Source organism: Typopeltis vanoorti, chromosome 17 (genome assembly GCF_054136105.1).
Source record: "Typopeltis vanoorti isolate ZY-2024b chromosome 17, IOZ_Tvanoo_1.0, whole genome shotgun sequence".
Lineage (NCBI taxonomy): Eukaryota > Metazoa > Arthropoda > Arachnida > Uropygi > Thelyphonidae > Typopeltis > Typopeltis vanoorti.
In genome coordinates this window covers 38974264-38990687 of record NC_143565.1, presented here as the reverse complement: position 1 = coordinate 38990687, position 16424 = coordinate 38974264, and the positions used below count along the sequence as shown (strand labels likewise).

At 35.0% G+C, this 16424-nt stretch overlaps 2 protein-coding genes across 2 annotated transcripts in view; one reads left to right on the top strand and one right to left on the bottom strand.

Annotated features, from left to right (window-relative positions):
• LOC150097307 (pseudouridine-5'-phosphatase-like) overlaps window positions 1–16424 on the bottom strand; it is a 111491-nt gene that overhangs the window by 26508 nt on the left and 68559 nt on the right. The window lies entirely within an intron of this gene.
• LOC150097306 (uncharacterized) overlaps window positions 9354–16424 on the top strand; it is a 91379-nt gene continuing 84308 nt past the window's right edge. Inside the window, exon 1 of the mRNA XM_090407641.1 lies at window positions 9354–9589. The gene's annotated coding sequence lies outside the window, so the exon portion shown is untranslated. The remainder of the gene's footprint in view (window positions 9590–16424) is intronic.

Genomic DNA, 16424 nt, shown 5'->3' with positions numbered 1-16424 from the left:
TGCTCGTTCTAATCATGTTATGAACTATACCAACAGAACCCACATGGTTCAGACGAATAGACCATTTCTAAGAAAAAAAATCACCTAGTCACAAATCATGTGCCAAGTAATATCATTGGACGGACTTAAATGAATAGCAACACAACCCTTGAAGAAATACTCCACGAATAGATTAATGGACTGCGAGAACCTAGTCAGAAACTCCATACCGTGGAAATAAGAATACATAGATCGTCTTCACTGGAGGAACTTAAATGGACACACAAGGCTTGGAATAAAAGGTTAATAATAGATTGATGGACTGCCAGAAGCTCCATATCGTGAAAATAAGAATGCTGAGATCGTCTTCCCTAGACGAACTTAAATGGATAGCCACAGAAGCCTTGGAACAAGAGTTAACGAATAGGTTAATGGAATGCCAGAAGCTCCATACTGTCGAAATAAGTATGCTGAGATCGTCTTCACTGGACGGACTTCAACGGATAGCCACACAAGCCTTGGAACAAGAATTAACGAATAGGTTAATGGAATACCAGAAGCTTGTCAAAAGCTCCACCGTGGAAATAAGAATGCTGAGATAGTCTTCACTGGACGAACTTAAATGGATAGTCACACAAGCCTTGGAACAAGAGTTAACGAATAGGTTAATGGAATGCCAGAAGCTCCTTATCATTGAAGTAAGAATGATGATATCGTCTTCACTGGACGGACTTAAATGTATAGCCACACAAGCCTTGGAACATGAGTTTATGAATAGATTAATGGACTGCCAGAAGCTCAATACCGTGGAAATAAGAATTCTGAGATGAACAGGGCATAACCAAGCGTTCAGACGAAGAGTCACTCTTGTCCTTCAAGTTGAAGGTTCATTATGGGGCCAACAAACATTTCTCGTCTAGTCACGAAATAGGTTCGAAGTGATCTTCACTGGGCTGACTTGAATGGATAGCTACACGATCCTTGGAATAATAGTTTACGAATAGGTTTATGGAATGCCAAAAGTTTGGTACAGCGTTGGTACATTTCAAGAAATCATTCATGAATGAAATAGTTCTTTGTGATAAGAAGATCCCACTGTACCTAAAATCAAAGATATGTAGAACAGTCATAAGGCTAGTAGCCATGTACGGAGCAGTATGCTGGTCAAAAAAAAAAAAAAAAAAAAAAAAAGAAAGAAAGAAAGACAAGCAAATCCTCCATTCCATGGAAATCAGAATGCTGAGATGGAGACGTGGCGTGACCAGGCTCGTCCGAAAACCAAATACCGACATACGTTAGATGCTTGGCATCGTATAACTCGGCACCAGTAACAATAATGGAGAAAGATTATTTATTTTGGTCACATCCAGAAACGTAATAATACGCCGCACTATGTTCATGAGGAAGAATACACGCAAGCAGATGTGGAAATCTCCTAATGATCATACGTTCAATCAAATAGCTGATATCGTAATCAGTAAAAGACATGGAAAATGGATATGATCGTTTTATGCCGATTTGATTGTAAACATGGTGGAAAAGAAGAAATAATATAAAAATTATTGGAAGCCAAATATTAATGTAGGAAGGTTAATTAATTTGGCCACATCCAGAAATTTCATAATACGACGCACTATTCTGTTTATGAGGAAGAATACACACAAGCAGACGTGAAAATCTCCTAATGGTCATATATTCAAGCAAAAACAAGAATGCTTTTCATATTCCCCATTATCTGTAATAAAGAAAATGTATGATAGGGTAATATAGCGCTATAAGCTCTGATCATGGCAGGAGGGTAACAGGGTAACAGCAATAGCCGAGCCTCAGTTAAAACTTCATTGGCAACAGCATTGCCATCCATTACCCTCCCTGGGTATATCATAATCATTAAACGATATGGAAATTGCATTCTGAATATCCGTTGCTTCAGAGGAGCTGAGTGTGATAGTGACCATCTCATAATCGGCATTACTTAAGATTGAAGTAAACAGTAAATATTTTTCAGCACATGCGAATCAACTGAGATGCAATATTAGCAAACTAGATATAAAACAAGAGAGAAGAAAATATGAGCGTGAATTAAAACAGAAGTTGAAGTATGTGCAACCGGAGGAGGGTGAAAATATTGCAAACATCTGGAATCGTATCGAGCATACTCTAATATAGATACTGCTGGAATAAGAAAGTATAAAAAAGGCAACTTAAAACAGGAATCACCTCTGGAGCTCAAACCTTCAGGACAATTCGAACCTTGCCACCAAGACAAGAAGAATGACTACGAATCTAATCGAGAAATGCCATCGAAGCCACCACTGCATATTGCAATTAATCTTTCGGGGGACGAATTAATCTATCTGAAGAATCACCCAACGAGACTTTCACTGAGTTGAAGGAAGTCTTTTAATATAAAGAAATATCTTTAAATCATCAAATAGATTCTTTATCTTCTGAATTGAAAGAACAGGTTGGCTTCGTTGTGGAATAGAGGGAATCATCTACACTGGCGTCAGAGAACTACGTCATGATCCTGAGCCCGAATTGCTACTTCATGTAAGACTTAATTTGTTCCGCGTGTGTGAACTCGAGATTCCAGATTTTCAATCTGTGCGAATACACGCGAAGCATGGAATGTAGTGCATGTAAACTACAGAAACCATTTACGTCACACAAAGGAGTCCAGTTTTTCAGCTGGAAAACAGGATTAGTGACATAACAGTTTTGACTAAACTTTTGTTTTCCTATGTGCAAAACACTCGAGTGTAGTTAAGAAGTTGTAAAGTATTATTTTGTAAACAGTTCTCTGAATAAAAATATAAGAAAAAAATTGTATTTTCTGTTCAATCTTAGCTACGAACATTCGATACATACCGGAGGCTCAAGGCAAAATGTGCTCCTTGATTTAAACAAGGAGCACATTTTGCATATTCAATCAATTCTTCATCTTAACACAGTTTTGTTGTCGTATTCGTGCTACGTGAGAATAACAACAACCGTATCACGTCCTCACTCCATGGAAGCCTGCGCAAAGCAGTTCTTCTTCTGCATGTGGATACAAAACATTTCATGAATCGCATTTATGTCTGCTTATTGCATTCATTATCACAACAAGTGAACAACAAAACACTTCAGTGTAGTTTAGGAGTTGTAAATTATTTAAAAAATTTTAAACTCTTTTAGGCCAAATGAATCTTACAGCAAAGCCTAAAATCTTAAGAACTGCTGTAAATTTCAGTAAAATTCATCAAGCCAGAAAGCCAGACTAATTTGCATAGAATGGAAAAAATAAAGTTATACATAAGGGACGACCTATTTAGGAATTTTATAGGTGCTTATCTATAGTTCAAGTCTAGTTGCCGACTGGAGGAACTTTTTCTAAGGCCTTTCTTCGATCGATTCTCGAGTTAGCCGATCTCTGGCACAGGCAAGCGGGTTTTTCCTCCTGGAAACTCGGATTTTTTTATCCTGTAAACTCAAGAAAATCGACCGTAGAACACAAATTATTTCAGACAGTAGCATATCTTGTTAGGGTTAGGTACCAATAGATGGCAGCACTTTTGCCAGCCTCTTCATCGGTGGCTGCTATAATTAGTGATAGACGTGGGCCAGCTATTTCTGATTGGCTACCGGTGGAGATTGAACTGCCCACTCAATCTCCAAAAGCTAGATAGGGTATAAAAGGCCTCACCTACTCCCTATAAGGCGAATAAGGGTGATTGAATAAATCAATCGACCGTGAGATGCGGTGACGGATTCATTCAATCCAATACCCTTGGATGGTAATGGATGGCAATGCTGAAGCAAGTGAAGCTCTAACTGAGGCTCGGCTATTGCTGTTACCCTCCTGCCATGATCAGAGCTTTAATTATAAGGCGAATAAAAGGCGTTAGCTGATTTTTTTTATAGGTGCTTATCGACAAATGGCAGTTGGATTTTATTGACAGTTGCAGATTTTTTTTTTATTTTAATCGAACTATTGCGAAAAAAAGTGTTTAAGCATACATTTGCAATAAATCAACCTTAAATCCGCACAAAATTTAATAAAAGTTGCAATATAGGATGTACACAACAGATCTTCAGAGAATTCGATTGCTTTCTTTTACTTGTGTACTTCCTATATTGCAACTTTTATTAAATCCATTGGCCGACTGAATAGTATTAAGTGAAATTCAGTGTTTAGAAATTTTTAAAAAATAATAAATTTATACGGTCGAATAGTATGTCGTCACTCAAGAAAGCTGCTGCCAGCTACGACAAAAACCATGAAATTAATAATGAGGTTCTTTTGGTGAACAATTACTAACTGGCTTATCTATTTTAATACATTTTAGCGCAAGTGAAGTAAAATTTCCCCAACTCACTTCTCTCGTATTGGCTGTCGCGAAGAACACAAACCACATTCAGATAATGGGATTAATGTCTGAATAACCTGTAATATCAGAAATTTATAAAATATTTTAAAAAGAATAACTTAAAAAATCTTTTTAAAATTCAATGGTATTAAATCTCTAGTTTCTGACATTTTTAAGAATGTTTTTTTTTTTAATTTCTGAAAAAATCCTACTATGCCAGTTTTTATCCTTAAATATTACATACGTTAAAGTATGAAACTGTAATTTTAGTTCGAATTACTTGAAGAGGCAAAATGTTTTCTTTTAATATCACTCAAGTTGAATAGAATATGATAATCTGATAAAATAGGATTAGAATATACGAGACTGAATGATAAACAAATGAATAAGAATCGTATGAGAGTACGAAAGTTTAAGTTTGATTAAAAAGTAGAACTAAATAGTTTTACGAAAAATATGAATTGTCAACAAAGACAAAAGGATAGATAATTGGCTTAATAACAATTTTAATATTTATAACAAATTTAAGCTAAATTGAGTATCCCAAGCGCATATATGGTATGCGCTTGGGAAAGTGAATATATCATTATTATTATTATTTACAGACTTCCGGGAGGGGGTGTCAGGGTAGGGATCCCAGATACATTGGAAAAAAATACGGGACACTCATGACTGAGGGTGAAAGTTTAGTATGCGCATCCATCAGATATGCCAGTCTTACAAAACGATTCTAACTTTCCAAGTGTGTTCCTGGTAAGGTTTACTATGCACACACTTTACTAAGTATGAGTAAACAAATAGTAAATCAAATTGTTAGGCTGCATATTTTCATTAAGTGACTTTAAGTTGCCATCAAATGGTTTTTTTATAGATACAAAATAGATCGTTAATACAGTAATGCTCTTCTCACCTGACAATATTCTTATTAATCAATCAGTCTTGCAATACTTTTCTGAAGAATGAATTTCACTTAACAATTGTTTATTTTTAAGAATCATATCATGAAAAGCTACACAATCCTCACTGAAGAATGATTTTACAATAAGCATTGATTTTACAGACAATTTGTTTTTTCATCAGTCCACAGTGCGTTCATGCGAGAAAATAATCTTTCGACACACGCATTTGTTCCAGGGATACACATAACGAACTCCACTACTTTCTTTAAATTTGATAGTTCTCCTTCAACATTTTTAAGAGATCAACAACAGGAAGCATTAGCCAAAAACGGGATGATCACATATTTTAAGGGACGTCTGGGATCCCTAGGTCAGAGACTCATCAAGGGAGACCACAGACTACACGCACCAGCTATCACACTAATTATTGAATTCACTGACGTTACTTACACCCACAACATCCAACGGCAATCATTCCAATCATGCACCATCCTATGAGAGAAAAAATGTAGCTCTCACCCCTACATTCTTAGATTCCAACAATGTCCTCTTGTCCATTCTCCACCTTCCATAAAATGAAAAATTCCACCAACTGAAATCCTGTATGACCCTTTCAGAAGTCTCAGTCATATCATCCCTCTTTCTCCTGTTTTCCAGTGTCTGCGATCTACAAATTCTCAATTCGTCTTCATAATCAGTATTCCACAATCCTGATATCATTTTGAGACTCTACTCAGCACTCTCTGTATCTGAATCACAACGGATTCAGATCATTCTGTAAGCACTGAATATAAGCTGCATTCCTGATTACCTTACATATCTTTGCATCATCGGCAAATAACTGTATGTTGCTTGTCAAAGACTTCCAAATATCATTAATTTACAGACGGAATAATATCGGACCAAGAACTGATCCTTCAGGCATACTACTGGTTGCCTTGAATCTCACAGATTCTCACCACCATATACGACTCTTTGATATCTGTCAGTCAACCATCCTCTTAACCATGTTAATATTTTATAATCAAAACCCATATTCTCCAATTTATGCAACGTCTTCCATGCTATTGTAAAACTCGATGTAGCTTGGAAATACCAAAGCGCTTTACATCGATTTTTACAGAGGTCAAGTCTCGTGAGATTGTTACAAAAATAACCTTGTCTCTATATATTTTATGCTAAATATTAATGTAAATAACCCTATGGGAATTGACTGTACTTACTGCTTTAACAAAAATTTCTAGAATGTCAAAAACAAAGGCAATGTTTTGCCACCGGAACTTTGTATAATAGCTTTATGTAAGGGCATAAGAAAGTTGTTTACGATTTAAGTGTATGACAAAGTTGTTTGCGAGCTCTGCGTATAAACACCTTCAAAGTTAGTGTCGAAGAGATAGGCAAGTTTCAGACAAATTTCCGCTGCCCAACAAGGTAGAATTATAGGAGTGCACAGAGGAGAAGAAAGAACGGGTCGGTCTTAACAGAAGATCAAGGAGTCGTGCCAAATTCTTCGGGGGATTACAACCCTTGGTGCAAGGTCCCAGAGAACACCAAATAAAGAGGGATTGAGCCGAACATCGGAGGAGGCAGTTATCAGGGTCGGCAGTTATACCGGGAGTAGGATCCAGAGGACGGGACGTTACAGTGAGGCCAAGCCAGATGAAAATGTTGAGAGAAATGCCTATGTAAATACCCGAGCCAAGTGTCGGTCGGATGTCCTTTTGCCTGAGTTATTGGTGTACCACAGATTGCAGTCCAAAGGCCGCAAATATTCCAATGAGATGCCACTGAAGCAAGACACTCCAGAAGGAAGCCTAAGACCCGAGATGAAAGAAAAGACATAGGGACTTTAGTGCAAGACTTTTGGATGGGTGCGCGACACAGAGCCTCTGTAAGTCTGTTCCATCTTTTGTTGTACATTCCTTTTGTAATCTAGGATACGTTATAGATGGACTGATAAGAAATAGTAATAAGAAGTGTCTTTAAGAAAGTCCTCTGATTTGTTAATAATTGGCATAAGATTTGTGTAATAACTTAGCATAGTTAGCTAACCTCTTTGTAAGTTAAGGTTTCAATAATTTGATTTAATAAGCAGAGAAGTAATTGAGCAAATATATTGAATAGTTATTTAGTATAGAAAGTGGAATTTTGTTTCTGTATGCTAAACGTTTAATGGATAGGTAGAGAGAGTAACCTCCCTATTGATGAATTAACGTAATTTGTTAATCATCATCATCATCATCATGGCCTGTTCTGGCTTTAGAAGTCATCGTTGAATCGTTTAAGAGGACGTCCTGGTTTTTTTTCCCAATGGCTTGTACTTTAAGGCTTGTTTTAGTAATCTTTATGTTTTCATTCTTTGAACGTGTTCCATCCATTTATGTTTATATTTTTTAATTTTTTCTATTACTGGTTCTTGGTTTAATTCTTTCATTTCTTCGTTTCTTTTGTGATCAAATAGAGTATACTTTGCAGTTTTTCTCATAAACTTCATTTCTGCTGTTATTAATCTTTGTTTGTCTTTTTGTTTTATTGTCTAGATTTCGCATCCATACATTGACTGGTAGGGCTAATACTTTTAGTCTGGTTTGTTTTTGAACAAGGTTTGATTTAAATATAGTTAATCACACCTATTATTTTTAAATATTTTGCAATTTTTACGTTTATATCTTTTTCATTTTCATATGTGATCATACATCCTAGGTAGTTAAATGAATTCACCTGTTCTAAGATCCTGTTATCTATTACTATTTTAGTTATTTAAAAAAGGTAATAGAGATGACCCTAAAACTATAAAGGTATCAGTATACTAAATTCCTGTTACAAAATATATAGCAGAATCTTAAATAGCAAACTAATGAAATATTCCGAAAACTTTATTTTAGAAGTACAGAATGGATTTAGAAAAGGACGATCATATATAGACTCGGCCTTTTAGTCTGGTTTGTTTTTGAACTAGGTTTTTGGTTTAAATATAGAATTAATTACACCTATTATTTTTAAATATTTTGCAATTTTTACGTTTATATCTTTTTCATTTTCATATGTGATCATACATCCTAGGTAGTTAAATGAATTCACCTGTTCTAAGATCTTGTTATCTATTACTATTTTAGTTCTTGCTGGATCTTGTCCTTTAAAGGCCATAGTTTTTGCTTTTTCTGTTGATATTATCATACCATAATCTTTGGCTATCTCATTTAGATCTAAAATAGCGTTCTGTAAGTTATCTTCAGAAATTGTAATTATTATTTGGTCGTCGGCAAAAAGGAGAATGTTTAAGTTCACTGTAGGAGAAAGTTTAATATCTTGATGTAAATTTTTATTCCATTTTATTATTATTTCATTTAAGTAAATATTAAAAAGAGTTGCTGAGAGGGGACATTCCTGTCAGATCCCTTGGTTTATCTCTCTCATATATGAGAGCTCATGATTTAATCTTATTTGTATTTGTATATTATTTCTGGGAAAACTCCCATGTTACTCCTCTTAATAAACTATTATAATTACGGCTATTTTGCCTGCTTCAGTTTAGGAGTGCCCCTGTTTAAATGTCATTGGCTATTTACTCACGGATTCTTAGGGCATTGTAGATGTAAATTTACCAAAAAGTATATGTAGCATAAGGAAGAGAAATTTACACATACCTTTGTTCTGGGTGTTGCGTCTTTTCCTCCTTCTGCGATGTCGAAAAACTACTGAGTGTGTGGAGGGGGGGGGGTAGGCAATTTGGGAGAATTAAGTTAGAAAAACCCGGGTTTTTTCCAGTAATATATATAAAAACATATATATTATATTATTATATTATATAGGGTGGGGAAAAGGTGAAAGGGTTGATTTTTTATATAGGGAGGGGGAAAGGGGGTTTGACTGGGTGCGGTCCGTTTCGACTATTCTTGGTCGTCATCTGAACACATTGGGAAAGTGGATGCTATATTAGGTCGGGTAGGTGCTTCTGTTTTTGAAGTGTTTGTGTTATCGCCTCTTATTAGCGTTTTGTGTTATAAGTTGTTTGTGTTATCAGCCGCGATAACACAAACACTTCAAAAACAGAAGCACCTACCCGACCTGACATAGCATCCACTTTCCCAATGTGTTCAGATGACGACCAAGAATAGTCGAAACGGACCGCACCCAGTCAAACCCCCTTTCCCCCTCCCTATATAAAAAATCAACCCTTTCACCTTTTCCCCACCCTATATAATATAATAATATAATATATATGTTTTTATATATATTACTGGAAAAAACCCGGGTTTTTCTAACTTAATTCTCCCAATTTGCCTACCCCCCCCTCCACACACTCAGTAGTTTTTCGACATCGCAGAAGGAGGAAAAGACGCAACACCCAGAACAAAGGTATGTGTAAATTTCTCTTCCTTATGCTACATATACTTTTTGGTACATTTACATCTAGAATGCCCTAAGAATCGGTGAGTAAATAGCCAATGACATTTAAACAGGGGCACTCCTAAACTGAAGCAGGCAAAATAGCCGTTATTATAATAATTATTTGGTATTTCTTTCTTTTAATATGTTAAATAATATGTTTCTTTTAACTTTGCGAAATGCTTTTTCAAAGTCAATAAATGCAATATGCGTTTCTAAATTGTATTCTCTTCTTTTCTCTATTATCAATTTTAGGCAAAAGGCCAAGTCTATACATGATCGTCGTTTTCTAAATCCATTCTGTACTTCTAAAATAGTTTTCGGAATATTTCATTAGTTTGCTATTTAAGATTCTGCTATATATTTTGTAACAGGAATTTAGTACCCTGATACCTCTACAGTTTTTAGGGTCATCTCTATTACCTTTTTTAAAGATAGGAATCACAATTGCGTTTTTCCAGCTGAATAAATTTTATTTAAAAATAATAAGAAGAATCTTTCTTTGGGTCTTGTTCCTGGTATTTATATAGTATTTATTAGATGAACCTTGTAATTTGTTATTAATGTAAATAAATGTTTTATTTATATGTTAATAGAGTGCAGCCTGATCTCTTATTTTACAATGCACTGTTCCTAAATAAACTCAGATCTGTGAGCAGGAAACAACTAAAGGATTAAAAGTGTAGTTTAAATACTTTAGAACCATGAGTGTTTATGTAAACTTTATTGAAGGAATTTATGCTAGTGAGAGAGAGAGATCTACCGGATGTATTACTAAGTCTTATGCCGATACTGGTGGCGCAGTCTTAACAAATAAATTTTCCAGTGTTCATAGGCATACGACTAGTAAATACGAAAAGTGGATAAACATAGTAATAGAATAAGTAAGAAAGGTTACGAAGGCAAAAGCGCACTGCTAATAAAGAATAAAGAAGATATTACAATATAGTCAAACAAACAGCCTTTTGTTACAATAACAGTATATCGTTATTATCAGAATACAATATTCTGTCAGAAGCCTTAGCAAAAATCCTAAAGTATCATGTTGTATCCATTCCCCTTGTCTCGTTCAGTGGTATATCATTATGAAATGTGAGCAAGGTGCTAAAATGACTTTCTCTTAGTAAACTCATTGCAAAGAACAGCATGAGTTTATGCCCATTTCTGAGTGTGAGCACCAATTTTTCCAAAATCTATAAGTTCCTCTAATAAAATATCTTGCCTCAGGTGTGTCGTCGTTCTGCTTTACTTTTCATCCAACAGATGTCCTCTCAGATTCAGGTTGATGTTTTGTGCCTGCTACTGTTCAGATGTTATTATCGTCATACAAATGATTACATTTTTTTTTGGCAGGGAGCAGTATTGCGTTGGAATGATACAAGCCGGTAACATAAATTGCTCCGATGTAGAGCAGGCCCAGCTCTCAACAGTGTAGTACGCATGCTTCCATGAGCGAAATCCATATCATTGCAATGCCATCTCCATCCTTAGGACAATACGCTCCAGCAAAAAGATTCAGTGGGTGCACTAGCTTTTTCAAGGGTCAGCAGGCACGCACGTGCGCGCACACACACACACATGCAGGATGATTACTGTTGATAAATGCATTTCTTTCCTATCCTATTACTTATAAAAGGGGAATGCAATGTGATTGTCCTGAGTTTCAATCCAAATCCAGTTCATCCATAATGAATATTTTGGGGAGTTTATTTTTATTTTTAGAAAGAGTGGTAAAACTAATTTATCTGCAGGCATCTCACGTGAAAGCATTGGTTAAGATGTTGAACTGCTCTATTTACAAACGGTCTCCACAGAACTGAGCGGAAACACATTATTTATTTGGATCGATCACATCAGCGTGTAAGAATAATATTTTTCGTTGAAGAGTTCAAGTTCGAGTTTTAGAATACCACAAAGCATCAAATGCCACGTGCTTAACTGTACGTTATTCAGATTCAATATGAACAGGTGGACATGGTTATACCATAATTCGTACGCAATGCCTAACGTAATCCTACCCACAGCTGGTCCAGTAACTAAATATAGCACAAGCCTTCACTTTGAAATAACTGGTGCTTCCTTCTAATACACAAATGAAGAAACTACACATTGGACAGAAGCGGTCTTTTTGACGGAGTAGATTATAGTCACTTTATCTCAACTGTTCTCTATCATATCAATGTTGATAAAACATTTTTTTTGAAGCTAGTTTTTAAAAAAAAATGTATATAAATTTAGAAAATTATAATATAAACATTCATCTTAATATTTTTCTAGAAAATTTTCTGATAAGTGTTAAAGAAACCTTTAAAAATAGTTATTAAAGAAATTTGAATAAAATTGCATTTCTGTATTCATTTATATTAAACATGAATAAATGCATAAAGAAGCTGTTTATGTGATAGCGTAAACAAACCGAAGCAGGTTTAGAATTCTGGGAAGACATTTCATTATCTCTGCAGTTCGATGCGTGTCTGCAGCAAGGTGACGATGGTCCGATCCAAACTGGTACTTGTTTTTATTCGTGTGGGGTTCTAGTTCCTCGACCGACCCTTAGGATTGGTTGGGCCCTCCTATTGAGGGATTAAGTATTTTATGACTGCAGATTCGTGTGTGTTCACGAGTCGGTTTGCCTGTTCTGAGGGACGTCACGGACAGGAATCGCACCCAGGTCTTCCCGGCCAAAGGGCTTCGCCTATGCCGACTGAGCTACGGAGGCTCCAAATTGGTACTGATTAATGTGTGTTCTGAAATGGGTTTTGTTGTGATTATTACTATTATTATTAAATACTTTCTATCAGGAAAGTTATGTCCATTTAGGATGGCAACGGGATAGACTACAGGATTCAATTTAATATTTTACCAAAATGTACTCGTCGCTAAAACAAAAGGAGTTCAGTGTTGGTTTGACATTTGTCAGGGGAAAGTGAAGCATCCAGAGGGGGAAAAAAACAATCCAGAGCCACACTTTGAAAATAAAATAAATGAAAAAGTAAATAAAAAAGAAACATCAGGCACTGTGTACTGATTAACAATTACTGTAGCGAAACCAACACGCGTACCACAAAATTCACTCGATGCGTATAGAATGGCGTACATAAATCGACTCAGCTTATCTTCTCCTTCGCATTCATTATTTTCATTTTTTTAAAAAATTCCCATTTATATTTATACACAGACGCATGACAAAATCGATATGTTCAACAATATCAAATTATGTGATCCCCTTTGCGCATGTGCCTGAGTCTTATGCAAGTGTATCTATCTTTATATATATTATATGAGAGGGCAAATGACATTTAATGATAAGAAAAAATAAATTTAAACTGGATTTAAATTTAAAGGATAACATAAAAAACAAATCCATCTAAAAGAAACCAAGAGCTGTATTTTCTAAAATGTTCAGAGGTTTTGAAATGATAATTTCTTTCGATTTCTTTTTATAAAGAGTTTACGTAATCGGATGCAATTTGGTAGAGATGACAACTGACCAGCTTAAATTAAAAATGCAAGAAATTCGTTACCAAATTTTAGTACTTAATTCACTTCAATCTAGAAATAAAATATTATGGCTGATTTTAAAATTTCCTGCGTCCTGCAAATTTGACAAGAACCAAGCCTCGTTAAAATAAATGAAACACTTCCCTATTCAGATATGGATTCATAAGAGATTATTTTATGATGTGTAGCTAATGTGAATAACAGAGGGGATAACGTACATTTTTGTCTCACATCAGATTTAACATTAAACTATCTTCCTGTACTTCCTTCAATTCTAACTGCTGACTTACAACTCAAACAAAGACCAAGTATTGCTTGATATAATGTCCCATTAACACCATATAACTGTAGCGTATTGAATAGCTTCTCTCTTGGCACCTTGTCATATGCCTTTTCCAGATCGACAAAACTTAAACACAGATCTCTGTTATATTCCCATGATTTCTCAACTATTGGTCGTAAAGTGAAGATCTCATCCTGACAACCTGTATTTGGCCTGAATCCAGCTTGTCCTTCACCAAGCTTCTATTCCACAATCCTTTTCAATCATTTTTCAAGTATGCTTGCTTAAATCTTACTAGGAACACTCAGTAGGGAAATACCTCTATAATTCTCACATTCAGTTTTATATCTTTTTTTATATATGGGTACTATGAGAGCTCCACTCCAATCATTTGGAATTCGTCCCTCTGTCCAGGCCTTCTGAACTGTGCAGTGCAGCCACATTAAGACTTTTATACCTCCATACTTCAGCATTTCTGGTCGAATATCATCTATACCTGCTGCCTTTCCGCATTTCAAGTTCTATTCAAGTATGGATATGTATTCCTGACTGCACCTTATCTGGTCAGTGTTTTTTTATCATTGTGCTGTCATCACTGCTAGTTTCATTTAGTAATTTTTCAAAGAAATTACCCAATACTTCAAGGATATCTTTTACGCCAGTTTTCATATCACCTTTATCATCTCTAATCCCTTTTACAGCACTCTTTCCTCCATTTCTGAGCTTCTTCAACAGCCTCCAGAATATCTTGCAACCTTCTTGATATTTATTTTCTATGTTCTTACCAAAGTCTTCCCATGACTTTTGTTTAGCTAGTTTTGCACAGTGTTTCGCTTTCTTACATTTGTCTCTGTATTCTCTAAGAGCACAAGCCGACTTATTTTCCAGGAACTTTTGATGTGCTTTCTTCTTTTCCTTCACTGCCTCTTTAAAACTTTCTGTATTCACCATGGAGTTCTGATTTTTCTATCCGTAAATGATAACTTGTATTTTTAATATAAGAGTACACAGCTTTTGCATATATGGAGTGAATAAAAGGAAGTAGCTGTTTTACACTTACATATCGGAAATGTGTAGACAGCGAATCTCTACTTTTATAGTCTCCACAGTTTAGTGCCATCCTGTGGCTTGTTGATGGGTGATCGATGAACGCAGTGTTAACTCTCCTTTATACCAGAGTAATGAAACTGAATTCAAACTGTTTGTTATTTCACAACATCTCAAGCATTGTCCTCTTTCTTGGAGATTGTTTTAATATTCCGATTTCTTGCTCTGCTTTTATCATTTCTCTAATGTAATAGTAGCGTATTGGGTTGCTAGCCGTCTTTTTTTCCCCTTTTAACTCGTTTTGGTTACTTTTAATTGCATTTATACATACGTTCTATTTTAAAATAAATTATTCCCAATACACTGAAGATGACAACCAATCTGAAAATAATTTCCCTAAATGTTAACAAATATTAGAACAAAATAAATAAATAAATAAAGATTCTGAAAGCAAGGAAGAATATTTTTTCAAATATTCCAATCGAAAAATCCATTTTTATTAGTAGCGTTTCTCTGATTAAAATCTTTTTTTTTTTTTCCTTATTAGCCTCTAAAGCAACACAAAGAAATATTAAAATAACTCATAAATGTTGTTTGTTAAATATTGGCAAAATCACTACTCTTGGTCACATCTGGCAAAATCCTATTTATTGTAAGATATTCTATAATAATAACAACAACGCTCTTATTGTTGCTCATTAATTTATTCGTATGGGATTTTCCCCCTTTCTCCCTACTAACTTTGAGGGAGGGGGGGGGTGATCCATCCTAATGAGGGATAGGTATATATATTTATGACTCTAAACCCATGTGTACTCACAGGGTCGGGTTTGCCTGTTCTATAGGATTAAAAATCCGAGTTTTCGAGTGTAAAAAACCCTCACCCCGTATGAGACCGACTAACTCACCTTTAGTCGAAAGAGACCAGATAAAAGTTTCTCACATCATAGACAGGAATCGAACCCAGGTCTTTCCTGGCAAAGGGCTTCTTCTATACCGACTGAGCTACATAGACTCTATTATTACTCATAATTACTATTTACATGGTTGTCTTTTGATAATGATGATGATACGCAATCCGTGGGGAAGGAATATCCGTAGTTGTTCCGAAATTACAGGTTATAACTCTGATCTTCATATGAAGTACAAATAAAAATAAATATATATTTATTTTTATATATAAAAAATATATATATTTAAATATATCTTACAATTTTTCTAGTATATAATTATTATTAAGAAACAAACGAAAGTTTAATTTTTATTTCAAATTTTATAAAAAAAGATTTAAAAAAAAATCTAGTAAAATTTCCAAAAGAATTGTTAACACACTTTGTTTTGAATTAACTATTAAACGTAAAAATGATCGCGATTAGTAAACACAGCTTCCCTTTCTCCTAATTTTGTTATTGTTTTGAATTTTTACGTGTCATTTATTATTAATGAATTATACTCTGAGATATGAAATATTATCAGCAAACAGTGAAGAAAAAGTGAAATATAGATCGGACACACACACAAACTTGATTATAGAAGTCGATCCAATGGTGAGGACCAAACTGCTGAAAATCGGTGTTAAAAAACCTATGGAGAATTTGCCATTGTGCAGACTACGTAAGCGTTCTGAGATGCTTTAACTGCAATAAATTTCAACATCATACACAACATTGCAGGGGAAAAACCACCTGTCCATTCTGTTCTAAAGAATATAAGTTCAACGAGTGCTCATGAAAGATGAAGTGCATGAATTGCCAAAACCACAACAAGCATGATAAAACCAAAAACGACTCCAAACACATGGCATTAAGCAAAGACCGCCAGACATACAACTACCACAAACAGCTCAAAATTCAAAACATAGATTATGGAAAGCAATAATAAAGCTTGCAGAAACAGCACTACTTCCCTGGCATGTCTTCAAATAAATCTACAAAGCTCTATTAAGGCTGTTAATAACTTAACAAAACTCATAAA